The sequence below is a fragment of the Hylaeus volcanicus genome, chromosome 2 (assembly GCF_026283585.1).
Source record: "Hylaeus volcanicus isolate JK05 chromosome 2, UHH_iyHylVolc1.0_haploid, whole genome shotgun sequence".
Lineage (NCBI taxonomy): Eukaryota > Metazoa > Arthropoda > Insecta > Hymenoptera > Colletidae > Hylaeus > Hylaeus volcanicus.
The window spans coordinates 12,732,336-12,759,744 of record NC_071977.1 but is presented as its reverse complement, the minus strand read 5'-3'; the positions used below and the strand labels follow the sequence as shown (position 1 = coordinate 12,759,744).

The following is a 27,409-nucleotide window of genomic DNA, read 5'->3' as shown; positions in this document are numbered from 1 at the left end:
GTTTGCTACTACCAACGGAGAAACGCTACATTTCCCCAAAGTTGAACCGAATTAAAATTCACGGGGCCTCGAAGAGCACTGAAAGACCATCCAACGATCTAGTCTCCCCCAGCGAGTTCAGTTCACGACAAAATCAACCTGTCTCGTCAAGAAGCGTCGCAGACGAAAACTTTCGTCGACTTTGCGGGGTCCCCGAGACAACGGTAATTAACGTCTAAGCGCTAATCAGCCCGATCCTAGGTTTCTCGAACAACGAGACCCAAGGAAGGAAATCTCTTACGCGAATCGGGGTTAAGGCAGACGGACGGGTCGGGTCAACTTCGGGGGAGCAAATAACAGGGAGACATCGGGTACCCCGAGTTGCGCAACATGCTAGGCACTCTGGCGTTCCTCTCGTGAAACTTTTAATTATCCTTTCCTGGGATCCCTTTAATGAAGAGGTTCCGCGTCCGCTGCACTGGCACGTATGACGTTGAAAATAATTACAAGTTTCTGGACGAATTCCGGGACACCCCGTACACGAACGATGCACGTTCAACGACAATGAATGCTTGCTCCGACGGGACGTGTTTCGCTATCAACGTTGCATAGCACGGCGAGTATCATATGGTAAGCGCAACGGAGGCCACTTTTCCCTCCAATCGCTGGCAGGGTTTATGACACGGTTAGGGACCCTTCGCTGTCTTCGAGTTTTAGGACTTCGGACGACTGACACGTTCGGGGCTTTCGTGGCTCGGGTTCTTGCTGCTAATACCGTTCGATGGTTGCGAATGCAGGTCGTGTTGTTCTGGAATAATCCTCTAGCATCAGTGTTCGAGGTACCTTCATCAAGGGTTTCATATTCCACTGAAATTCTATCTCGTAATCATCGTATACACAAGAGGAAGAAATCACTGTCGACCAGAGACACTGTTAGCCCCAACTGCTGACAAAGTTTACTGCATGATAAGAAACCTTATTACATCTCTCAGTTTTAGGATTTTGGGTGAATACAATTTTTAGGTCTCTATGTCGGTTCTGACGATAGTGTACAAGGATTCTGAGTGGAAATTCTACAATTCTGAATCAGTGTTGTATTATTTCTATATCGTTGTTGTTAGCAGCATTATGAACCTAAGAATCCATTTATTACTAATTGTAATAAAAGTTGCGAATCTATTAATATCAATTATATTATTTACGTTTCGATACGTTTATCTTATTAATAGTTTTTATTAATATTACATTAGTACTGATAAAAAACTATAGAGATAACTAAATAATGTTAAAATTTCATCTCATTTATTTTGTAATATTCGTTATAAATGTTTTTGATATATCAAATACTTTTTCTGAATTTTTCTATCTAAACGATCCCATAGTTTCATTATACAATTGAATATGCCACGCAAGACATTTAATATGATTGATCCAGGGCCGGCGTGACCTTTTGCGGTGCCTGGATTTACATTTAAATCCTACAGTTAAATTTTACAACGAGGAATTATTTATTTATAAATGCTGTTACATATTATATATTTTTTACAAGATCAATATTAAATAATAACGCTTTGATGATTTTTGTCACTCCTTTCAATTTAATCAGCGTTACCAAAAAAGTGTCTTGTATTTGTTAATGGTATCATCAGTCTGTAAAAAGTTAATCAAAATCGGTGCCTTTTAATTCAGTAATTTTCGTAGACCGCGGGGCCTTTTAAAACGCGGGCCCGGGTTCCGGTGAACGCGCTGAACCTGCCTTGCGTCGGCCCTGCATTGATCATATAGAATATAGCAACAAAAGTTGTATAATAACTATTTACGGTGTATATTAATTACTCATTAAAGGTAGTAAGTATCCACGTATTTGTGAACGACGGTGTATATCGGTTAATGAACGTCATGTATACATGAGTGGAAGAGAACCTGTAGGGAACGTTCACTGTGGAGAAATCAAAATTACTGCTCGGAGCTCGATATTTCCTCATCTTCCGACTTTAACAACAAGAAGACTCATCGTAAAACTGAGGGTTCCCCAAGAGTAAGCAGGACAGAAATTCATTTCAACGTTTCTTGGAAATTAAGGGGCTTAAACGAGGTATTTAGATATTGAAATCTCTACGAAAGATTCATTGTAAACGAAATAACAGGGTTGGTAATATGTATACCTGTAGAGAAATTTTGTTGTATACCAATTTATCAATTATTCAATTCATTAGCTGCTAGTTGTTCGTTAATAGCGTGACCTGGGATTCTGAAAGCAGCCAAGGCTCGGTAACCAATTGCAACAGTCAGTGATTTGGAAGTCAGTTACCGAGCAGCCGCCAATCATCATCCTCGTGTCAGGTTTCCAATCCATCAGTTCAGGTTAACATGAAAATCACTGATACGTCAGATGGTTCGAGGAAGCAGTCAAGCTTCATCTCGAGAAATACTATCCCGGCCGATTTGAAACTCAGCATGCTCAATCGGTAAATGTTACTCTGTTACTGGTTATTGAGATCATTAAGGTTACGATTACTAAGCAATACAAATTTGTAATTAAAAAGTGAACTCTTACTTCGAAACGTTAGAATGTCGATGATTTTTTTCATTTTCTTTATACGAATTGAAGAGCGAACTCTTACTTTGAAACATTGAGATATCGATAATTTTTAACATTTTCTTCATACGTATTTAAAATTTCAGTAATACAGCTACACTTTTAAGAAACGATGTAGATGAGAGGAGGTTTTACTATTGGATTTACGAAATGAGAGTCTCATAGTCATTGAAGACTTGAAATTACATTTTCTCATACTTTTAATTAATTTGACTTTTTTAGTCAAATTTTTAACTTCGCCTAGGATGAATTTTGAATGGTATTCGATTGCATAAACCAAAGAGATTTTGATCTATAAATCGATTTTAACTTACAAATATACTTTTTCACTTTAATAACTTATTATATGTAAATAACTTTCCTAAAAAGGAAAGAACTATTTTCAATATTTGTATTTGTATAGAGAATTTGAAGTCGAAACGAAAATCAAACATTCATTAAAATCATCGAAATACCTTAATCCATAAAACTGGTCTTTCTTCGCCTACATTCCATAAACATACCCAACGAACACTCACGTTTTATGGTTCCTTGGGACGAAACAAACTTTACGTTTCATATCTGCACCGTTGATAAATCGATTTCGATTCGTCGTCGCAGAGAAAGTTGTTTCGCTTACGAAAGAGACGCTTAGAAAAACACGGCTCGAATGTCTCCAATTCGACAACCACTGTCACATTGAACATTATCGTTCCATTTTATCACAGTTGTCGCGAATACCCGCGGCGACTTAATATACATACTACGTCTGCGACGAACACCCTACCCAAAGGAAAACAAGAAAGTTCGTGTGTGCTCGCGACAAATATGTATTTTACGGGGCGTTATTGTAGCGCCGAGTAACATGGCCCGAAAACTGCTCGCCGGGTACGAATCGGGACGGTAACGTCCCTCGACGGAAACGCAATAATTCACACGATTAAATATACGTTACGACTCGGAGGATTTTTTAAGCGACGCGGTTTTGTTACCGTCGCGCGAACTGGAATATGTTAACGCAGAAATATCGCCCGTTCGGAGTAATTCATCACGCGTATGCATTCACGGTAATCTACACTCGTGTACGCGCAACGGAAAAATGGCTCCCGCGGAAGGGAGAGGGACAAATGTATTTTAAATCTGCGACGTGGCGCACAGAGCGCCAGGAGCAGACAGAACGAACGGGGGTAGTCGGGGGAGGTAATGCAAAAATCAATGAAACGGAAATATCGCGTTTAATTCCCGCGGGGAATTTAATTTTATTTTTCTCGCCCGTTGCTCGCGCGGAACGAGACGCGCGCGTTTCGGAAATTACTTGTTGCAATGGCGAACCGTAATTACGTCGCCGCGGCGATTCATAAGGACTCCCGAGCACAATTTCGCGTCGCTGCACGGTCTCTTTCCGCTTGTTCGATAACGGTCAAATTTTATCCAACGGCTGGAAAACGGGATTTCATTACCTTCGCGAAATTGTTTCTTAATTAGAGCCAGCTCGTCGCTGGATCAAACGTTCGCTCGCCTGATTGCTGTTCAATATGCGGAACGTTTCAGGGAAATGGCGATCGGATATTTTTATTAACTAAATATATGTAAAAATAGTGCAAGTATTGAAGAAACTTGTCTAAATTAAACGATGGGCTTAATGTTTTCAAATAAATGTTTTATAATAAATAAGTATATGAATAAATTTTATGTATACATCTATAATAAAAAATTTATTTGCAAATATCAAACCTATTATTTAATTTATATAAATTTCGTCAATAGACATAGAGGGTACGAATACTTAATGGGACTAACTGTATATTCAGTATATGGTGAAGATTGAGAAATAAAAGTACTACAAATATATTGTAAGGTATGCTTAATGCCTGTGCATTGAAATAATGTGTGTCTATATATATATATATATGCCCTTTGCGGTCAAAAGGTTAATGAGAAACCTTTTTTTTAAGAACAAATTAATTATTTATAGAGAATTCCATTTCGCGTGTCTAAATTTGAAATTTGTGCCAAGACTTTCTATAGAATAAATGATTAAAAACATGTTCCTTGTTGCAAAGAAAGTCAAAGGGGAACGAACATTTGCAGGCTTTATTTAGATTCTTACTCCTCTGAATATCTGAAAGAACTTGTTTCATTAATGGAAATTGGGTTGAATTCGAGGTCCAAGAAAAGTAATTCAATCAATGGATGTGAACTTACATTTATTCTATCAATGTACAGAAATATTTACGGTTAGGATTAATTAAAGGTCTCGTTAGCCCACAAAGTAAAAATTGAATTGAAAAGATAAACTCGATGATCACGAATGAAATTATTTCTATATTTGAGAAAGTAATTCTGTCATAAAACGTGATGAGCTTACTCTTAATGTGTTCAAATTCTAAAACAAAATATCCAAGTAATAATTTTCATATTCAACTTCCACGTCAAAAATTACCCAAAAATCAATGTGTACCTGTATTTTATTAAAAAACAAGTCCTAAAGTCCCTTAAAAAAAAAGCCATCATACTGGATATCTTAATTCTCGTCACAGGTCGACAAAATATTTTCTCCAAAAATAATATCTCGCCCGAACCTTCATGCGACAAAGACGACGAATAAAAAGAAACTGAAACAATGTATCCGAAGGATCGTAACATCTTCTGGCTTGTAAAAAGGTCCGGAATCGATGTCTGACGTCTCGTGCACGTCCCTAGTTGGTAACATAACCGACACGAAACACATCAAAGGGTGGCTTATCTAATCTCGCACGCAAAAACCGTTCGTCGCCGCTTATGAAAAATTGCTCGTCGATGTAAAGAAGCTTTTCCTCCCCGAGGTACAGCGTTCCGGGACGCGTGTATTCGGCTGTGTGCACGTTTCGTGCAGTTGGTGGCACGCGGCGCTGGCAAACCGACGATATGTATGCAGCCCGCCTCTATGAGAACTCGTGCAGCCCGATATCGCGCCGATATTCCCCTTTCTCAACCCCCGGCTACGACTGCGGGTTGACACACATGGGAAACACGTGTTGCCACTCCCACAAGCCGACGGATAACACACTCGCGCCACCAAGCAGCCAGGGCACACTGTCTGAGACGCGGCTTCCTCGTCGTGGAAGGCCCCATCAAACCGTATCAGAAGTTGCAACGTCCGACAGTAACGCCGAAATGGCCTCGAGACTGGATAACCAGCCGGGGCGTGAAAAATTGATGGTGTCTAGTAAGCCTCCGGGTTACTGCGCGTGTATTGGTTTTGTTCGTAATAGCTGGTAACAGCGTCAAAAGTCACAGTGACACGGTCGACAGTGTCGTCCTTACGCGCGAAATTTTCAGGTACGATTTGTCCGTTCGAATTCGCTCGTTTTCGTGACAGTGAAAAGCTTTGCCGACCATCGCCAGCCGCTGTTGGCCAAATTAAAGACGGAAATGGTAGTAGGTCGTATAGCACGGATAGGGAGGAATTGTATTCGTGTAAAGGTCGATTCAGACTATACGACACGGACCGTCACGTTCCGGGAACGACACGTACCGGCACCGACACGACAAAACATTAAAACACGTGTTTTAATGGAACTATTCACACTATTCCCGTTGGCGAAACATTCAGGTCGGTGTCTGTTAAGTATGAATAGTTCCATTAAAATGCGTGTTTTAATGTTTTGTCGTGTCGGTGACTCGGTGCCGGTACGTGTCGTTGCCGGAACGTGTCGTATAGTCTGAATCGACCTTAAAACATTGATTGTCAGACTATAATACCCTTGAAAATTTCTACCGTAATTAAATTTTGTTTCCAGACTACTGGAAACTTTATAACGAAACACTTATTGTGGTATTTATTTTTATAACTTCATTTAAGTTTGAAAATTTCATTAAAATTTATTTTCTTTGATACTTAATTTTGTTTGTTCTTCAATGACAAACAGTGTCATCCATACGTTAAAACAAAAGCATTCTTTCTTGATTCGGACCATCATCGGCGAGAACGCAATCGCCTGACGTAATGCGGAATATTGTACCTACGTAACTTCGAGACAATTTGAGCGGTGCAATCGTAAATTTAATCAAATCCTCTGTACACATATATAAATAAAAATATCAAATTTCAAAAGTTTCTATCAATTACTATGCCAGCAAAAGAAGAAATGAAGACCTCCCTCAATTTGCGAAACAATTTCACGCGAAACGAAGGAATAATTCGTCGTGAAAATCGTTACACGGGACGAAAAAGGTTACAACAGCGTGTACGTAAACTGTATCGCGCACAGGGGTCATTTTCGAGGGAAGAATTTCACGGGTCGTGCTCGCAGACGCGATATTTCATTCTCCTTTTTTGCATTCGACAGCAACGCCGCGAGCGGGACGCCCGGAAATGGCGGCGAAGCACTTTCGATTTTCCGTTTCCTCCGCTGTATACCGACGCGAAGACGAAACACGTATACCGTTCGTTTCCTGTTTATTTTTTTTCTCACTCTCTCCTCTCGCCCCTCTGGCTCGATAAACCGATAGGCGTCGGGGGCGGCGCGACGCCGGAAGGAAGAATTTGCCGCGCGAACGAGCCGAGCGGAAATAACGGCGCTTCTCTTTTAATTTTAATAACCAGCGGCGATTTATTCCCCGTCGGCGCATAAATTACAGGAGAACGGGAAACCGCGAACTTTCCGCTGCCAACCCAACGCAATAATTTCTCGGAGACAATGGCATCGGGATTTCTGGTAACAGTGAATTGTTACGGGAGCAGAACTGCCCACTGTAACGCGGGTTCGAGTGCACCGTGTCTTTAATCGTGGTGATAACGCGCGGGCGTAACGTGTACACTTGTGTGTTATGCCCACTTGTTGATACAGTGCGGGACAAAATGATAGGACACTTTGTACACCTAGTGGCTCGAGTTTACACGATTGCGTGACAGATTTGTTTGACAGTTTTGGAGCGTGTGTACTTCAAGGTGGAAGAACAAGTGGCTTCTCTAAAGAAACAAATCGGAGCTTATAAAATTGCATTACGTTTTTGTCATGGTCACTTTCAAATACAGTGATACAATTATAAGTAGCGATTAAACGGAAGCATGTCATTGCAGGTGATCATAGGGAGGAGAGATTTACAGTCTTCAACTGACTCACAAATTATTTTACTCTTGTTGGTCAGACGTCATTGAGTAGGTCTTGATCGAATACTTATGTAAGTAAATGTAATTTCACTACTGGGTTTCAAGTATATATGTATGCCAAAGTCTTCATTTGCATACTTTCAGTCTCCAATCGACTCAAACAATTTTACCTTTGCCTTTCAGTCATCACTGAATAAATCTGGACGTATATAAGCACATGTATTAATCTCATGTACTAATATGTAAAATGTAACACATGTACTAATCTCATTACTGTTTTTTAAGTGTATACGTATGTCAAAGTCTCCATTTGCATACTTTCAGTCTTCAATTGACTCACGAACAATTTTATTTTTGTTTTTCAGTCATCATTGAATATATCTTGATATAATACCTGTATAAGCACACGTATAATTTCATTTCTATTTTTCAAGTGTACATATATGTACACATATGTACACATATGACATATGTATGTCTTCATTTGCATACATTATGAACATTTCAAGATGACAACAAACACTAATAAAAAAAAGTGTCCCTTCAGTCTGTGCTCTAGGACAACTATTTCTAGACTGGCACACCCTTGATCACAACATAAACGCAAAAGTAGCATAACCCATCGAGTAACCTCTTCGATGGATTCCATTGGACTTTTCATCAGCAACTGTTAACTGATAACTTCGTAGCTGGCATTGGTATGTATGAATTTCTAAGAACTGATTCGCACGGTTACACCCTCACGCGCGCGTTTGTAGACAAAGAAGCGAGGCGAGTATATCGCGCACGTGGGCACAGTTACGAAAGACGTGAGCACGAAGCTGGCGAGGAAACTTTCTTCATTTTTCGCCCCTGCTCGGTCGGTCGAAAGTTTTTCCTGAAATATCGCGAGAATCAATCGCCGACACGAGTGGCCCCGATCGAACGGTCTTTTCCGCACTTTCCCGCTGCTAGAAAGCTTGGGAAAGTAACGAGCCAGTTTCAGTTATTCCGATGGTTTACCGTGCCCCGTCGTTCGCCGTTTCACGCTTTCAGGGTACGCCGAATACATGATCACTTAGCCAATATCGGGCGTTAATTCGAAACACGAGCTTCCCCACGTCAATGGCAAAGGGAAATAATTCCGCGACACTTTAGCAGACGAAGAATCACTTTACGTTGGGGGAAAGGAAATTTTTAAAATTAAAAATCTCTTTATTTTCGAACAGCCGAAATTCATGTCACGTTATATAGTGAAAAATGCTGTGATGCGATGAAATGAGTGGGTAGTAACAGAATAAATATGTCCCGTTACAGAGCTTGTCGTGAGATTTTTATATATTTTAATATCTACTGATTGGAACAATTAAAACTTAATACGAAATAATTAAACGTTTATGATACATACAGTATCATTCAGTGTTCAATTAAATATTAATAACAATTACGGTTAGGAATAAGTATTCATTCGAGACATTAATCGTGAGAAATTTGTCAATATTTTAATATCTGCTGATTGAACCAACTAAATATTAATATCTGACAATAGTTAAATTAATTATTAACAATACTTACTATTTAAACAATGATGGGGAATATGATTATGCTGTGGTATGAATGTTTTGTAAATTCTTTTGTGGATGGATCCAACGAGCCTTCGAATCGACATGTCACATGTCACGCGGTTGTTGTTCGCCCTTCTCCTTCTCTACTTCGATAGCGAACCGCGACCCTGGACACAGGTATACGAGGGGCGAGAGCTCATTCTTCGACGATCCATCGGTCGATATGGATCTCGCGATCGCGCATCCGCGTCTCGCGTCCGTAGTTATCGTAGCTTGGTATTGCTTGTGGGTACCTTAGTTTGGTTTGGGTAGTTTTAAGGCATGTATCTAAGTTAGTTTTAAGGCATGCGTGTACGAGAGTCTCTCCTCTACCAAAAAATTATTCATCAACTTGATTTGTTTGTTCGTAAGTCCATATTGGGCTCGCACCATCGTTCTCCACTTCGGTCACTATTGCTTCATGTGATAAGTGTAGTGGCCAACTGTGTAACTGGACAGAAAGGTCGGTTGCCGTCCTCCTGGTGGATCTGTATTCGAGAGGAAGACAATCGGCTCCTCCGGATCGGTTCTCTACTCCCTGTATCCCGTCTGGTGTAGTCCAGGCTCCCGGCGCAGTGCAGTAAGTCCAAAGCGCAGTGAGACGGGTGCAAGTCGGGTCCTATCGTGGCTCCCAGATAGGTGCAGGGTGTGGAGGACTGGTTCGGAGGAGTCGGTCGTCTTCCTCTCGAGTCCAGATCCAACAAGAGGAAACGGGACTGACTCAGTAAGTCCAGTTTCATGGTCGTGTCGTGTCGCGATTTAGCTTCACCCCTCTTAGTTCAAATAATTATTTGGCAGACTTAGACTTTGGAAATCAAAGGGACTTTGTTTTCTTCGATTTCCTCGGTTTCGTACTTAGTATTAAGCTCGTCGATACTCTATGTAGAGTATGCATCTATGTGTGTATACTCTATGTAGAGGGAGATCGAAGGAACTTTGATTCCTTCTATCTCCGGGTCTCCAGTCGCAGCAACCTCCACGTGGTGAGACCTGGTAATCGGTATTATTCGTGACGAACAATTCTTCATCGCGAATAATATCGAGCTAATGGCTGCGAACTTGTAATAAGATCTTTAGATATAAAAAGTGCAAAGTGTAAAGTGTAAAGTTCACAAGTGAGAAGTGCAAAAGTGTAAAATGCAAACGTGTAAAGTGTAAAGTGCAAAGTGTAAAGTGAAATTAGATTTAGATTAGCAGGGACAACATTAAGGAACCGTAGCCGGTATTAGTGGTCTGTAGTGGGGATGGTTTCTGTGCATTTATCGTTATAAAAATTTGTGCGTATAAAATTTTACTATAGTAACAAAAAAATGTTCCGTTACAATTGGGTCTTAGTGCGTCACGAAGCAATGAATGAGTTTTCTGAGAAAAAGAATATCCTGTCGTGGAAAATCATTACGTATGGTACAGCGGGTGGCGGTTCGCGATAAGTTAGCTTAGTTAGTTAGATTTTCAATCTCTCTAACTCTTGCGTGTACGTGAAGTCTGTAAATTTTTTCCAAACAATAATCATACTAAAGTTGAACGCTGCTTATGTGTCATCTGTTCTGAAGATGTTTCGTGAAAAATTCCCTGAAATTTATTATAGACCGTATTAATTAAATCCAGCTCATTCTTCTAAAGTTGTTTTCAGAATATAAATACATATGTACATGTATTCGTATATAAGTATCACAATTGAATTTACTTTTATTTTCTTCAGCAACCCTGAATATCTTATTGTATATTACACGAAATCAGATCACACAAAATATAAAATAAGTCTATTATTATATATGAATATTTTTAAAGCCACTGGAATACAAACCATTAAATGTTTAATAATAACATAAAACGGACTTGCTCCAATTTCAAAATTAACGTTTAAAGAGTACTGTGTTGGGTTAAATCTTAAATGCCTAATAGGAATCATCCACACGTTCACTGTTTAGGTTCTCACGGACCTGGTCGCATCACTAGTACCCACGCACGAGTCACGGATAACGAACGTGATAAGCTGCGCGACAACTGTAAGTCTGCTATGTATGCTAGTCGCCACGGTTGAGCTTATTCGAGTCCGCTCCACTCTGAAATTCCATTAACCCCTCCGCAATTAGACATGACGCAATTGACAGTGATGGTATTAGCCGCGTGTCCCTAATAATTGAAACAGTGTTCAGTTGACGCAGAACTTCGCGATCGACGAGACTGTTATCAAGATGGATGCTGCTTTCCTATCGATGACAGAACGCGATTATACCAATTAACAGGCCACGATTAAGAGACAATACGACTGTTCCCAGCACCTGTTCGACTCGCAAATAACACACATTCCTTTAGAATTAATAGACTGCGGATGTTTATGCAAATTTATATTTTCATAAGTACAAGAAAAAGAAGAAATAGAATTTTAACTTAATTAAACTTATTAAAATATAATTCCGTTGCTATAGTCTGTACTAGAATTATAACTATTCACTATTAATAATTTGGAGCATGAGTATACACAAAAATATTGTATGGATTCATTATTATCATACAAATTAAAATTTTGTTATAAAAATATTTATATCTAGGAATGGCCAACAAAGTCATACCCCAGAATCTACTTAAATTAAAATAACAAGAATATAAAATTCTAAGATTTCTATGCTATTTCCTCATTTGAAGAAATTGAGTTTGACAGTAAGTCAGTGCAATACGATGCATCACTTTCCCCTTTCGTCGCAACAAAAATTTTTACATCAACGTTCATCGCCTTTCCGCGGCAATAACAGAGTCCATAACAACAGTTTATGGGTAACGAAACAAGAAAACGAGATGTACATAACTGTTCACGCAACAGCGCTTCGTATTTCCGCGTTCCTCATTGGTTACAAATTGCAGAGAAAGTCCAATAAACAAGAGTCCGCATTATGTGGGTCGGGGTGTATTCCTTCGTTTAACCCATTCATTGCCAGGCAAATTTAGAGTGTCTTTTCAAGATATATAATTAATATGCTACAACCATGTCGTCTAAGTCGTTATTTTTATAATAAAAAGTGACATTAAATATGTTTGTCTACGCTATATTAAATTTATATTAAATTTAGATTCATCGTTTCTAATAATTCATAACTGAAAATCGTAATGAATCTAAACTCGTGAGCGCAAACCAGGAGATATCTCGTAGTCGGCAGTGGATGGGTTAACAAGGATCCAGCAAAGCCTCGCTGGTTCGTCTAGAACCTTCATCGTTGTCGCAAACGATCGACGACGATTCGTCGAACACGTTTCCACGTCTTTTTACCGGAACCCAGAGGGGCGAGATAAAAATACGCGCGAGAATGAAAACAAGAAAGCATCGACGTTGTCCAGGATTACAAACTCGCGAGAAACTTCCTGCCGCGCTGGAGAAAGAGTTCGACGGCCTTAATAAGCTGCACCTTGGCTCGCACAGTTTTTCCGAAGAAAATTTTACACGGCAACGGAACGGCAGTTTCTACCAGCGGGCAGGAGGAAATGGCGCGGAAACGTCCCTCCCCCCGGTCCGCGGACCCAAGAGGACGGAAAGAAGGGAAAAGAAAGAGCACGGCGTCGCGGCATTTATTAAATTAAACGTCAGCTTCCCTGACAGGGCTTTTCCACAGAGTCCTCCTCGGCGACCAACTTCCGTTCCATTTCTTCCTGCAGGAACTTGAAAGCTGACCGTGTCGGGCCACTGCTCCTACACGACTTTTGACTTCGTATATTGCGGTGCTCGCGAATCTTCAAGAGTATGAGAGTCGTTTCACGAGGGGCGGGGCACTTGAAACAGGTCGCCAGGACGGGTCCTTTATTTTTAAGGATGGAGGAGAACGTTACAGGCAGACGTCGCTTGCTTTCGCGAGGGACTGCGTATTTTTGATTACCGATTGGGAATGTCGAAGACAGATCGGGGTCATTTATTCTTGTTGACGTGAAATGTATGTTGTTTCATTCGATTTCTAATGGAGGTTTGGAGTGGGCTACTATTCGAAGTTATCTAGGGAGACTGCTGGGCATTTATGAAGAAACATACTTTGTTCGAGAGAGTAGATGTAGCGAGTGATGGTACAATCACGTGCATCAACTTTGCGAGACAAGATTATATCGACACATGTCCTTGTTCTCGACGTCCAGTGTATTCGGTTTAGATTTTTCACAGTGATATTTTTTTAAAAATTCGATTGTTCAACTGTTGCCTTTTTTTCTTTAAGACAGCAGTAACAGGATCAGACCACTTCGTGATCTCAGGAAAAAGGTCTTTCAAGTTTTTAATTAGTATCCCTAAAACTAAACATAGTATGAATACACTGTAAATATAGAAAAATTTCGTTTTGTCATTCTCTATTAGGTGATATTTTTTTAGAAATCACACCTCTACACCTCTTAGAATTTCCAGCAATTCGACACTAACAATACAGTGTTATACTCAACAAAGTGAAATTTTTGCATATAGTCAGGAGCTTCTGTGTAGTATTTACATTGTACTATCAACTTAGTTGACAATCCTTAATTTAAACAAAGGAGGGTGTTAATAAATACTCATTTTTGGCATCGCCTGGAAATAAGAAATTCATGCAGGATCTTTCAGAGTGTCTTCCAAGGAACAAAAGATGCCGGTATCACTTTCCCGAGAAACGATGGGAAAGTTGTCAAAAATACGTTCAAAGTATGAATGTGATGATATCGGAACTTACGTATATTTTACATTTCGTCGTCTTCTTCTTCGGATATCGAACCGTCTTCGAAATAAGTATTAAGGAACTCAGCAGGCAGATGAATTGAAGCTTGAAATCGATCAAATCCAAAGTACCATATAATCATGACTACATGGGAACAGCAACCAACAACGCGTACTCCGACTTTGCATCCACATGAGTGTGCAAGTATGACTTCCAGTGCGGTTTTACTTTTATCAATTAGTACATATACAAAGTATTTTAAACTATTTGAATGTCGTGAATGCAGTTTCGTTTGAAGTACAATGACGTTAATTGGTTCCACGTCGATCTGGTATTTTTTTAAAATCAGTATTGTATGATGGTACTGCGACTTGAAATTCAAAATCTGTCATTTATATGGTCGGCGTAATAACCAGATGCTTCTTTCATTTGGTATGTTCCACATGCGTATAAGCATAGATCGTTGTAAGTTAATCTGGGGAATAACTCTAATTCTGTAACTTCCATACGTTGGAATTGTGCTCGCTTTATATTCATATTTTCCGTTTGAATTAGTTGTGATAAATGATTAACTTTGTTCGAATATTGCAAAATTCTATTTGTAATTAAATTATCAAGGGCAGATGTAGATGTAGATGGTGATGTAAATGTTGCATTTAAAATGGCACAAGCTATTTTGAAGTCGTGGAATAAAGTAGGTAACGTTGTGTTTTGGATGGTTCCATCAAAATACTTAAACCGAATTTTTATGCGATCATTAATTACTTCTACAATGTAACAATTTTTCGAAATGAGTCGTGACTGGTTCCCTTGTTCAACCGTTAGTGGTTTCCGTGGTGCATCTGTCGAAGTAATCGCAGGACGTATAAAAAGTCGTTAAATATTTCGAGGACAGTCCGATATCCGAAGAAGAAGACGACGAAATGTAAAATATCCGTAAGTTCCGTTATCATCACATTCATACGTTGAACGTATTTTTGACAACTTTCCTATCGTTTCTCGGGAAAGTGATACGGACATTTTTTGTTCCTTGGGAGATACTCTAAAAGATCCTGCATGAATTTTTCATTTCCAGGCGATGCCAAAAATAAGCATTTCTTAACACCCTCCTTTGATACTCCAAAATATACACTCCACAAGTTAAACATAAAATATAGCGATCTCCAGGAGGCATCCCACGCAAACCCGTGCGGTGGTCGCAGAACACCCATCGATATCAGCGTACCATTCGAGTCCCCACGAGTCCTCGTGAACCCACCTGCAGCGCGGAGAAACCACGGGAATGCCTCTCCTAAAGGACACGGCTCGTGCACGAGGGCCTCGAGTGCTATCGTCGACAGTCGAGAAATTAAGAAATGCAAATGCAGTCATGGCTTCCGTGCGACCTATAGAGAAGCAATCGGTGGAACGTTGCGCGGCCACTTTGTACGGGGGAACGAGAACCCCCCGCGGAGTAAACGGTGTTCCCCGAGGCGGGGTGCTGTAATGGGAAAACTATTCGACGCAAGTAATCGCAACAAAAAGGGGCTCGGATTCCTGCAGGAAATGATCCTGGAAAGGACTCTCGGAACGGAGCTTCTTGCCTGATACGGCCAGTTTTTTCTCACCGCGAAAGTTTTCGAGTTTCTCAAAGCCCTGGGACGGTTCGGGACGGCGCGAGAAACGAACCCTCCTGGAAGTGGGGGATCGACGGGGAAAGGGGATGCCGTAATGGAGCAGCCCGAAGGAGCGTCGGCACGAGAAGAATGAGGAAAAAGAAAAGAGAGGAGAGGAGTGAGCGAGACGGAAAGGAGTTAGCGGGATTTATCGGTCTCGGACTTATTAACTCCTACGGCGAAGTTAACATTAATCTTGACTCGAACTCGGTAACTCGCGAACAATCCCGATCGCGACCGATTGCTGCGACCTTTTTCCCTATTGGCTAACCCGTCTCCCCTTCTCGCGTTCCGAGAATTCACGAGACTTCTCGGGACGGACGTGTCTTAGGGTGAAGGACGAGGGTCTACTCCGAATCACCAACAAACAGTCTACCAAGTATAGTTTCGCAGTCACCGATCTTAATCAACGTTATTTCATTATCGTGCAGGATTGTTTAGTAAACTGGTCCAAAATTAGTACCCCTGACTGTCAAGACCGTTCCTCTTCTTCTTAATTTTTCTTATGATATCATGCTTAGTTATTTCAAGATGTGACCTGTGTAACTGATATGGGGGTGGTTCTGCCTGGACCAGTTATTGTCACTATAATTCCTCCTTAAATTCTTAACCTACGCGTTACCTCCCGATTGCTCTGGGTACAGTAAACAGGAAGGTAGGAACTCCGAACGAAGTACCACGAGTCAAACTCGTGCTTATTGTTTATGCCCCTAATTCCTTACCACGAGTCTCACTCGTCGTTGTAGGCCAAAGGGTTGAGGATAGGGTTTAAGAGTTTTGGATACGAGTCTAAATCTAGGATATCACTTTGATAATAAAAAGTGATATTAAATTTGTTGTTTCGAAAAAAAAAATTTACGATCCATGACTAAAAAGGCTATAAACTTATCCCTTGAGTAATTGCAATCGATTTGATCTACGAGACATCTCGTACTTGGCAGAATTTTACTTATCCTCAGTTCCAATTATAAGTTGACCTAATCCTTATCTCTGATATCTGAATCCATGCTATTAACCTTTGTATCCGAAGGCACTCTCTCTGAAATGTAGCCTCAAGTTTGGTAAAGGCTCTTGCTCTCGGACCTTTTTGCTGGCCCGAGTCTGATGCAATTTCCCCCAGGGGTAGGACCATGACGCGAACACCAGGAAGGCGAAACAGGCGACGGACGAAATTGGATACTCGGTCGGCGGGTAAATTGCAGCCGCGGCCGTTTCGCGCCTTGGCGAATCGCGGCCGCGTTTTATGGAACGGGCAAATCGCGCGAGCGCTGGGTGCCCGAGGAGCTGGCGTGTTGCGGCGCGCAGCTACTCGCTGTACTGCGACTGCGAAATTTGTTGCCGGCACTCTGGGACGATTAACGTCCCGTAACCGCTCGAAATTGCCGGGGTGCAAAGTGTTTTCGCCGCGGCCGGAAAACCCGCTCCTCTTTAAACGGGTGCAAATCCAGCCACGAGATAAATGCCGGGCTACGGAGACGTGGATAGATACGGCTCGATCTGCCTTCTTCTAGCACCTCGCTGCTAACGAGGACGAGTTTGGATAGAATGAGTCATAAGGACGTTGATGCCGAGTTGTAGAATTTGTCTATTTGCTTTGAAATGGGTTGCAATGGCTTCAATATTAATAAAGAGCGATAGTGTTTTCAGATATCTTTGTTAACGTGTAGATTGCTAGGCTGATTTCGTGAAACTTTCTTTGGAGAACGCTCTAAGTTTGTTAGAAGAATAAATAGTGGATAGATGAAGCTCAATCTGGCCTATTTCGGCGCCTCGTTGCTAACACCACGTTGCTACAGACATTTATTTGCGTCTACTTCCAACGTGATCGACTAAATTACTTGTCTTAATGACACATTTTTCAATTTCATGCAAAAATATTTCTCGTAATTTTTTCAATCAATCGTATACAAATTTTATATTTTATATAAGAACTACACACAAAAGTTGGAAAACGGTAATTTGACCATAATTACAAGTAGACGTGGAACCCGAATTGTAGGATTTGTTTATTTATCTTCAAATTAATTGCAATAGCTTCCCGATATCCTTAAGAAGCATTGCCTAGATACGTCTTTAGTAACGCGTTGACAACCGAACTCAGTTCATGAAAGTTTCTCTAGAGAGTTCTCTAAGCTTTCTCATATAAATATCTACTCTTTTCTAAATTTAGCACCAACTAAACACGTCACAAATTCATACGGTTGTCAGAACTTCGAAATATTCGAGCAACGTGACCGCGATACGCTTTCTCACGAGCAGTTACGCGTTTCTTCGATAATACTATGTCTCTATCGTATTCCTTTCGTTTTCCTGCGGGCGGAAGTGCGGAAGCGGAAGTTCCTTATTGTTATACGAAGTTCCTCCGGCAGGGACGGGCGCTAAAGCGACAAACGATTCGACAACTCGCTCTGGCGAACGTATAATATCCGCGGCGGTTCATGCCGGATTAAATCCGTAGAGGATTTTGGAAAATAGGGTAGTTGCTCGGCGAATATCGCGGTGGCTGAGAGCAACTGCTTCGAGGGAGCGACAAAGGAAGATCTTGCAGCACTGAGAGATAGGATTCCAGTCGTTTGTTGTGCTCTGGGAATGAATACAGTAGCTCAAGGGTTTACTTTTACTGAACTTATTTCTTACTTTACTTTTCTTGGTGTCCTGGTTTTGAGCTCCATTAGCGAGAAAAGGAAAGAAAAATAGAAGTTCTTATAACCCAAGGGAATAATGAAGAGAGATCTAGTCGTTATCGACGCCGACATGGGGAAATGATAGTATTATCGTTTAAAACTCCTTTAATAGGATAAACTAATATACAGTGGGTCAAAAAAGTATTTGCACACTTAGTTTTTTTAAGGTAACTGCCTGTAAATAATGTACAGGGTGTAAAGAAATTATGTGTGAAGCTTACAATACGACATGTTCAACATGTAATACGCTTAATTAATTTATACTATATTTATTTCAAATGTAAAATATAAACATACTGCAAGTAAACTGAATTTAAGTATATAAATTTATATTAGAACTTTAAACAAATTTTCCAAGAGAACAGTTAATTTCCGACCCGTAATTCCTTTTACAAGTTTAACACACTCGATGAGTGGAACACGACGCATGAGTAGAATCCGGCTGCAATGATCTTTACACATAATTTGTTGACACCCTGTACGTGTTTTAATACTTCAATATAGACAGAAACATTCAGTTGGCTTGGAAATAATTTGCCGTTCGAAGATAATTTAAAAAAAAAAAAATTTCGTAGTCAAGAATATTTTTATTTATAAATTTATAAATAAAATTCATGATTCCATCAGTCTCGGCATTTAGGTGAGAGGACAGCCTTAGCGTCGACAACGGCGCCCGGATATAGTTTCCCGGAGGGTCGACAGGTAAGTCAGAGGATTGACAGTCGACCGAGAACGAAAAATTCGAGCTCGCGGACCAGTTTTCGCGGATTTTCGGTAACACGCGTCGCTCCTTGTGATTAATGGACCCTTCTGACACGGATTTTTGGGATATTCATGAACCACCATGCTGCGGAATTTCCTGCATGTGTGTCCGTGGAAAGGCGTAACCTGGAAGTTTGTTACGGGCTGACGGGATCGATTCGGGGAATGATTCGAACCGCTGTTAACCATCAACATTGATTTATACCGAACCAGAGTTTTCGTGAAACAACGTTATTTGAAGTACTACTTAACACGTCGACTTGCACGTCACCTATATCAGGTCGACAAGGCTTTTTACTAAATAAATTAATTCTGATGTTAAACTACACAATCTAAGTTTCAGTCTCGTCTGAAAATATCTCACACCCAAAATATAAGGTTCAATCTACAAATAGAACAGGAATCAGGCAAATGGTAGTAAAAGGATAATTCAGTGTGTCATAAAATAACACTTGAATGAACGATTAAGGAGAGAGATGGATGGTTAGTTCAATATAGGAAATACTGATAGGGCAAGAATCGAGTCCGACGATTTCAGGATTGCCAAACACGATAGGAACATCTCGAGACTTAGGCGAGTCGATACAGTCGACCCTCGTGTCATCCGTGTTAACTAATACGACTCGCTGTGATCTGTGTCGACTCGAGTAATCCCACTGTCGCGCACTTCAAGGGTTGTAACTACGTTCCTCTGAATAGATCACACCCGCAACGTTGATATCCCATAATATTCCCTAATGTAATGTACATTATCTGTGGACGATGTTGGCTTTAATTACTTCAGTCATTTTCATTGTATCGAAGAAGTCTTTATTTAGTTGAACAGATGCCATATCTTGAAAGACAACTGTTATGGTAGGAGACACTAGCTTCAATTTCCACAAAAAACACAGGTATCAATCTATGACAAAGATAATGAGTAGGATATTAAGATCAATGAAAGACAACTATAAACATATTATAGACATTCGGTAGAACTTCACCTGAACACACTGCACTTTGTGGCCTCATCGAGAGACCCACTAAATCGTTTAAGATCGGTATATTTTCCATTTTAACCACATCTAAAAATGTCTTATTGAATTCCTCGCAGAGTTCAGATTATCCAAACTCGAGGAATTCAATAGTCTGTAGCTTTAAGATACATGAAACTGTGAGTCCAAGAAATTTCCAGTGAAATCAATAATAAAATCCTTTAGCGTTCACTGGTGAGTAGCGCCAGGGAAAGCATGACACCATGGTCCTCTAGCCCTAAGGAGATATAGGCTTTAAAACCTCGGATCCCTCGAGCTCTATACGCGTAAATTCCTCTAATTTCCTGATAACCCCAGCGCCTAGAATCCCCGAGCGCGAAACGCGAAGCGACACGCGTTCAGCGCCGTCACGTGTCGGATAAAAACTGAAACCATGCGAGAGTTTCGGCTGCCACAATAATCCGAGGTGCAATTACAAGGTCGTTGAGCAGAGCTGATCCGGGGACCAGCGTTAAAATCCGTTTACCCGAGCGTCTCGTAAACCGTCGTCCTCGGGCGATATACAGGAAGTTTGACGACCCCTCTCGACGTTAAAGCTGCGTACACACGGGCCGACGGCGCGCTTCCACGGGGACCAAAGTCCTTGTAATTTATGGGGAACAAACGCCAGCGAGTTTCCCGGGTTCGTAGCGGGCCGGATAAGGAGCGGATGAGATATCACCGGCTTTAATATGATCGGCGACGCCCTTAATCCCGAAAACCCTGAACCCATCTCGGAGGCCTCGTGGCGAGGCGGCAGGCAATGTTGCCTGAGAATGAGGACGAAACGACGGAATCGCGGGAAACGTTCATAAAGGCAGATGCGAACACGTGCCTTACATACTAAATCCTTATCCTGCGCCAAAGCCCTGCGCTGCATGCTCACGACGTCGTGCTGCCGCATGTATACCGGGTGTCCCTAATTTTGACTGGGTCTCGGGACGACTCTTGCCTCGTTTAAAGGAAACCGAAATTGAACACCCGAGGAATTCTCTACGAGCTCTGCTGGCATCCTTTGTCCTATACGCGCCACGGAATTCTATTCAATTCGTAATCGCAATATAGTCTCGCGCTTGTTAACTTGAACGAGTACTCTGTTTATTAGACATCATGAGCGAGGCAAATTTAATGTTTCCATTTCTCGGTTTTAAGGACCTCTTCGCTGTATCCACGTGGTTGCTGTATCGTGGAGGGAAGATGGGGTTCTATTGTTAACCATGATTCTTTCTGCATTTAGATATCTGTTTACAATGGAGACGTATCATATGGATGAAGTATCATAGATGAGGTTATCCTAGTAGACGAGATATGTTTTGCGTTAAACCTTTCAACCCGATTGTTTTCTATTTTTATGCCACTCGTTTCTCTTCTAGAAATTAATTGTATTGAACCATGCTCGGTTATAGATCAAAGACCGTAGCTAGATAACGAGGAACAATTTGCCTTAAATGATGTTTATTTAGTTTTTAAAATGTGCTTCTGGGAGTCTCAATTACAATTTATCCACTAGGGTCGAAAGGGTTAATGAACATTTGTTTTTTTTTTAACCACGATATATCTTTAAAAAATCCTTGTTTATAGCGTACGTAATGAGGCCAACCCCTCAGCTTCAGAAACCTAACCCTTTGCACTCCAAGAATTTTATTGAACATGAGCGACAAGCAACAACTTTCTCTTTTTCTCTTTTCTTTCAAACTGTATAAAAGCTCTCAATTTAAATTTTACGCAAGTATACACTCAGAGTCAAGCCAATCTGTCATCTCAATCTCGAAGAAACCGCACAAGCTCTGAAAGAGTCAACAACGAAAGACGAACGCCGAGAAGTAGTCGTAACGTTAAGAAACACGTAATGAAAACAAAGATTCAGGACCCTACATAGTTCCATAATAATCTGAGCAAGGGTATCGGATTAAATATATTCGCACAACAACCGTAATCTTAAAATATGCGCGGCTAGTTTAATCATAGCACCCTATTGTTCACCTGGGTCGTGTTTCCTGGCCGTATCATTACCCCGCAACGTGACAACAATGAATCGGTAGCCGTAAATCAGTCTGGATACCGATCGCGTGGTGTAAAGATTATGAAGCTCGCACGTGTAAAAATTATGGATCGGCGTCGGTCGGGGTTACATTTCGAGCGAAAGAAAAAATAAACACACAGAGAGCGAGAGAGAGGGGGGGGGAGGGAGAGGGAGAGGGAGGGAGAGGGAGAGGGAGAGGGAGGGAGAGGGAGAGGGAGAGGGGGAGGGAGAGGGAGAGAGAGAATCTCGACGAGTCATAACGCGGTCTGATTAATGGCGTGGCGCCATTTTCCGTAACGCACTCGACGAACGGGGCGCGATTGCCGCGACAAGGACGCCCAGACATTGACGAATCGAGCCGAGATGAATCGTACATCGTCGAACAGAGCTGGAAGATTTGTGTTACGAGTCGATGCGCTACGCGGGTACGCAATACTGTCGTATGACGAGGTATAAATTTTGCGCATGTCGCTTTGTAACGTGCCAACGTACCGATGCACGACCCCGGGAGCAAGTAATTCGACGATCCTTCGACACAGGACGTCCGCGCGGAATCAGAAAATGATTCTTTATTACTTTTGTTTCGGTTTTCAGATTTCTTTCGCCGGCTTCCTTGTTTCCTTGGGCTGAAAAGATAGAACACCGTGTATAATAATATTGTTCATGTTTCATTTATAATCACATACCATATAGATATTTAGAATTTTATTTTTTGAAATTGTTGTAAATGTACTTTGGACTGCTTATGTTTTGGTCACCTGAGGTATCATCCGTTATAAAATAATTATTAAATCTGTTTGTAATGTAATGACTTAAATGTGTGATCGAAAGATATGTCGACAATATTTGTTATTTTATTGGACATCAAAGCTCGTGCAAATAAAATTCACATTGTTAGACTGTGTATGCAGTCTATGTTGCAGTCCACTGAGGTGTGATAATTTACGGGGCAATTATTAATATCAAATTAAAAATCTGTCTGTAATATAATTCCTCAAATATGTATTTATTCTTAAGAAATACTGATGAGTTTTCTTTTCGCATTTTATAAGCAATATACATTAAATTTGCTAGTTTGTCTTGCACAGGTCAGTTGTAAAATTTGAAATTCAAATAAGAAAATTTTTAAAAAGGTATATAGAACTTGCTTTAACTTTCAAACCAATAGATTGCATTTTATTTGATGGTTGTCATGTTTGATGAGACTAACAAATGATATTATTGGTATATTCGCGTGTAGTTCAAAGGGAGGTATTAGAGTGCAGACCAAACTAAGTTCCAGAACCAGGCTCTTAGCGTGTAGACCAAGCTCTCAATGAATAGATCAAAATGAATTCGTACCAGATGTATAATATACAGGGTGTCCCAAAACTCGGGGAGGAGCCGAAAATGGGGGGTAGCTGAGACGATTCTGAACAACAATTTCCTTTGCAAAAATGTCGGATGGGGTTTCGTTAAGGAGATATTAAGCGAAAACCCCGACCAATCAGAGCGCGCGTAGACCGTTGGAGCGGCCGCGGTAGCGAAGGCTACGCGCTAGGTCGATGCTTCGATGCACGTCGAGTCACTTGTTCGCGTGCAAGCGCGGCCACCAGCGCGTAGCCTACGCTACCGCGGCCGCTCCAACGGTCTACGCCTGCTCTGATTGGTCGGGGTTTTCGCTTAATATCTCCTTAACGAAGCCCCATCCGACATTTTTGCAAAGGAAATTGTTGTTCAGAATCGTCTCAGCTACCCCCCATTTCCGGCTCCTCCCCGAGTTTTGGGACACCCTGTATACTGTAAGACGGACCAAAGTCCTTAGGACGTAGTGATTAATAAATTATACCTCTGCAACTGATTCTTGACCCATTCAATGCTAGGCAAATTCAAAGCGTTTTGCCGTGGGCGCCAAGACGTAATACAGATGTGTAATTTCGGTTATTACTTTGATAATACAAAGTGCTATTAAATTTGTTGTTTCAAAAAGAAAATTTACGATCGTCTTTTGCAATAAATCGTGACTTAAAAAGCTCAAAACTTATCCCTCGAGTAATTACAATCAATTTCAACTACAAGGCATCTCGTTGGTAGCAGTGAATGGGTTACCCATAATGTCAAAGGGTCAGCGCTCGTGGTCGCGATAAGTCTAGTTGGTCATTTCCGATCTAAAGGCTCAATATTACAGAAAATAAATCTCAACCGGAAACTCCTACCGAATCCCGCAAGAAGCGTCCGCAACGTCGTCACTTTGGTAACCAACAAATTCTGTCTCGTGTACTTGGTAAACAAATCAAACTTTTTGCATGGAAACCAGCACGGGACCACATTGTTGCTTAGAATTCAGGAAAATACCACGCTCGACGAGTGGGATCGCGGAACAGGGACGTTTTCGGCGAATTTCTACGTCGATCGTTCCAGTAAATGTATTGTCCGTCGGACAATGCGGAGGCTGATTGCGAAGCGACGGGGCGAAAACTTGACCCGAAAATAAACCGAATCGCTCAAACGGTCCTGTCGACCGCTGCCAAACTCAGCCACTCGGAATACCCGAGGACACCAGAGCCTCGTCCCGACTGCCGCGCGTGCACCCCCTTGGTATTTTTCTACCGCTGGGAGACAGAGAGGCTTCTCTTCCGTCCATTGTGTCGGCCATCGTTCGTCCCCAAGTACCGTTCGCCAGCTGATACCGAGGCAAGCGGAAATCGCACGGGAAAACGCGCGCGCTGGCCTGCGGCGCGTAACGCGCGTCTCCCTTCACAGGTGAATTCGCCTTTTTTCGCGTTTTTCATTCCGTTCCGTTCCGTTCCTTTGTTCGTCGGGTTCGACGTTTGTCGAAAGGGTGAATCGGAGCGACGAAGGGCTCCGTTTTTAACGAAGGGCACCGTCACAGAGCGTAAAGCGAGGAGGAATAAATATTTGTTAGAACAGTGGAGGTTGGAGGCTCTTATTAGGAACTGGGTGTCGGACTTTGTAACGTGAACGCTATAAGCTCGTTTCTATGACACCGTGCCTCGTTTAAACTTGCGAACTCTCCATTATTTTCTCTGTTATTTGGAAGTATGGTGAAGGAGAGAACAAGTGAATAATATTACAGTTTTGTGATTTTGAAGATGATATTTTAATGTTTGGTAACTTTTCAATCCTCTGTAGTCCAAATTATTTTTCAGACTTCTGACAAAATTCTACGATTGATGAACACTAGTAATGGTATATAAAATTCAAAATAAAAGTATGCATACACTTTCAGTCGGTCCCATAAATATTCGTATCCTCTGTTTATTGAAGGAATTTGTCTAAATTAAATGATAGGTTTGATGTTTCCAAATAAATTGTTCGTTATATTTGTACAAGTGTAAAGTTTATCCATGTACATATTTATAATGAAATATTTATATGGAAACACCGAACCTATTATTTAAATTAGACAAACTTCTTTAATAGATATAGGGAGGACAAATATTTATGAGACTGTCTATATATCTATACTCTCTTTATGTGTGAAATTGCTAAACAATGATTGCAATCGGATTATTTATAGACCAATCTATTGCACTACAATCGCAATAGATACACATTGATAACAGAATTGAATCAGAGTAATGTACATAATACCTTAATGAAACTGTAATATTTCCAATTGTCTCCTAAAGTGCACGGTTACGCCCCAATTACTTTCCGGGGTAATAAAGACGTTACTCGTGCTTAGATGCTCAATGAAATGTTCAACCATACGGTAAAGCAAAGTAATTGGATCCTTTCGGTGGAGTATCGTTTCGCTTACGCGAGTATATCCGTAATTGAATCGCGGATAAAAATATAAAACGAACGTCACTCGTAAACGGCGAATTGGTTGCTTCAAAACGAGTCAGTTTATATTCCTCCGGAGAACAGAGCGCGATGGCTGGCCCCAAGCGTGTTGCTATCACATAAACGACCAAGCAAAGATCTCCAATGATTCCCTGAGAAAGCCAGCCCATCCCATATCGTTTCCCTGTTCTTCCTTTCTTGTATGCTGACTTGCGCGCTTGTCTTACGAGTAAATAAATTCCTTCCTCTGCTTCCTCGGGCGCAACGTGGATATTACCAAAACTAAGTCTTAAAAATAACATCGAGTTGGGAATATCGGTACAAAAATAAAAATTTTGGGGTAGATTTCCTGGGCAGATTTTGAAATAAACGAAAACGGTGGTCTCTATAGCAGCGGTATAAAAATAAGGATATATTTATTCAAATTAAAATTTATTTTAACTTTGATAGTGTTTGGATATTTAATAAAATGAAACTTTATTCTATACTTGATAGATTTTTAAATAAAAGATAACAGTGGTCTTAATCTTATTTACGTCTAATTAATAAAGATAAAGTCGAATCTTAATAATAGAGAAAGATCTACTTTACATCCTGTGAGATACCTCAGATGCAATAAATAAATTAAACCCTCGTAATCTTGGTCACGCAATATTAAGAAAGTAATTAATTTACGCGTGAAAATAATATCAAATTAATGTACAAATAAAAATATACAGAACCATATCAAGGTTGACCAATCGATTCTCCAAGCAATTTCAAAAAGCCGCGGAAATATTTACCAGACAAAAATGAAACTTTCGGACAGATCCGACAAAGCCCACGAATACGGCCCAGGAGGTAGCATCGCGGTTTCAAAGAAAAATTTAATACCCGTTGCAGAGGAAGCTCTTTGTATCGTACGCGGCTGTGACGTTCACGTCGCAACAAAACGAATAGCCAACGTAAACGTCACTTTTGTCCACCTGTATTCTTTAAACCTTATTCTTCCATTTACTCCTCGCATTGTAATTCCAACCGAACGGTTTCGCTAGTGGCAAGTCTCTACGTGCCCAGCATGTCAAATTCGATACATAAAACTACCGTTGGAGACTCCTACCGTTACGAGCTTAACGTATCGTCAGCACGTGTCGTCGTCTACGTTGTCGTCGTCGACGTCGTTGGGCATTATTATGGCGGTCACACGGCCGACCGTAAATAATTGGTATCGGATGCTCATTAACGAAATGACCCTCCGAAATCGCTTGGACACACCAGCGAAGAAGAAAATTACCTGGAAAACGAGAAAACGTACTCGACCGTCGAACGAGACGTACTATTAGTCCGAAGAACGAGAGGAGTCTTTGTAGCCGCTGAAACTTCGCTAATTTCGTATCCTTCTAACAAAGCCCTGTTAACTACGGGCGTTCGTTCACCGTGGAACGTGACTTATAACTTTAAACGGGTTTTATCGCTCCTAGGATAAACGTAAGGCGCGAAGGAGGCGCTAAGTTTGAATAATCCCTGCGTCCGCGCGATCTGTTATCGCCAGCAAGCCGAAAGATACGGTATTAAGGTATTATAGGCTGGAATTGAGACAAATAG

General features: G+C 41.1%; 1 protein-coding gene across 3 annotated transcripts in view; it reads right to left on the bottom strand.

Annotated features, from left to right (window-relative positions):
* The window catches only part of LOC128872383 (agrin-like), a 543,175-nt gene that overhangs the window by 399,405 nt on the left and 116,361 nt on the right, over positions 1 to 27,409 (bottom strand). The window lies entirely within an intron of this gene.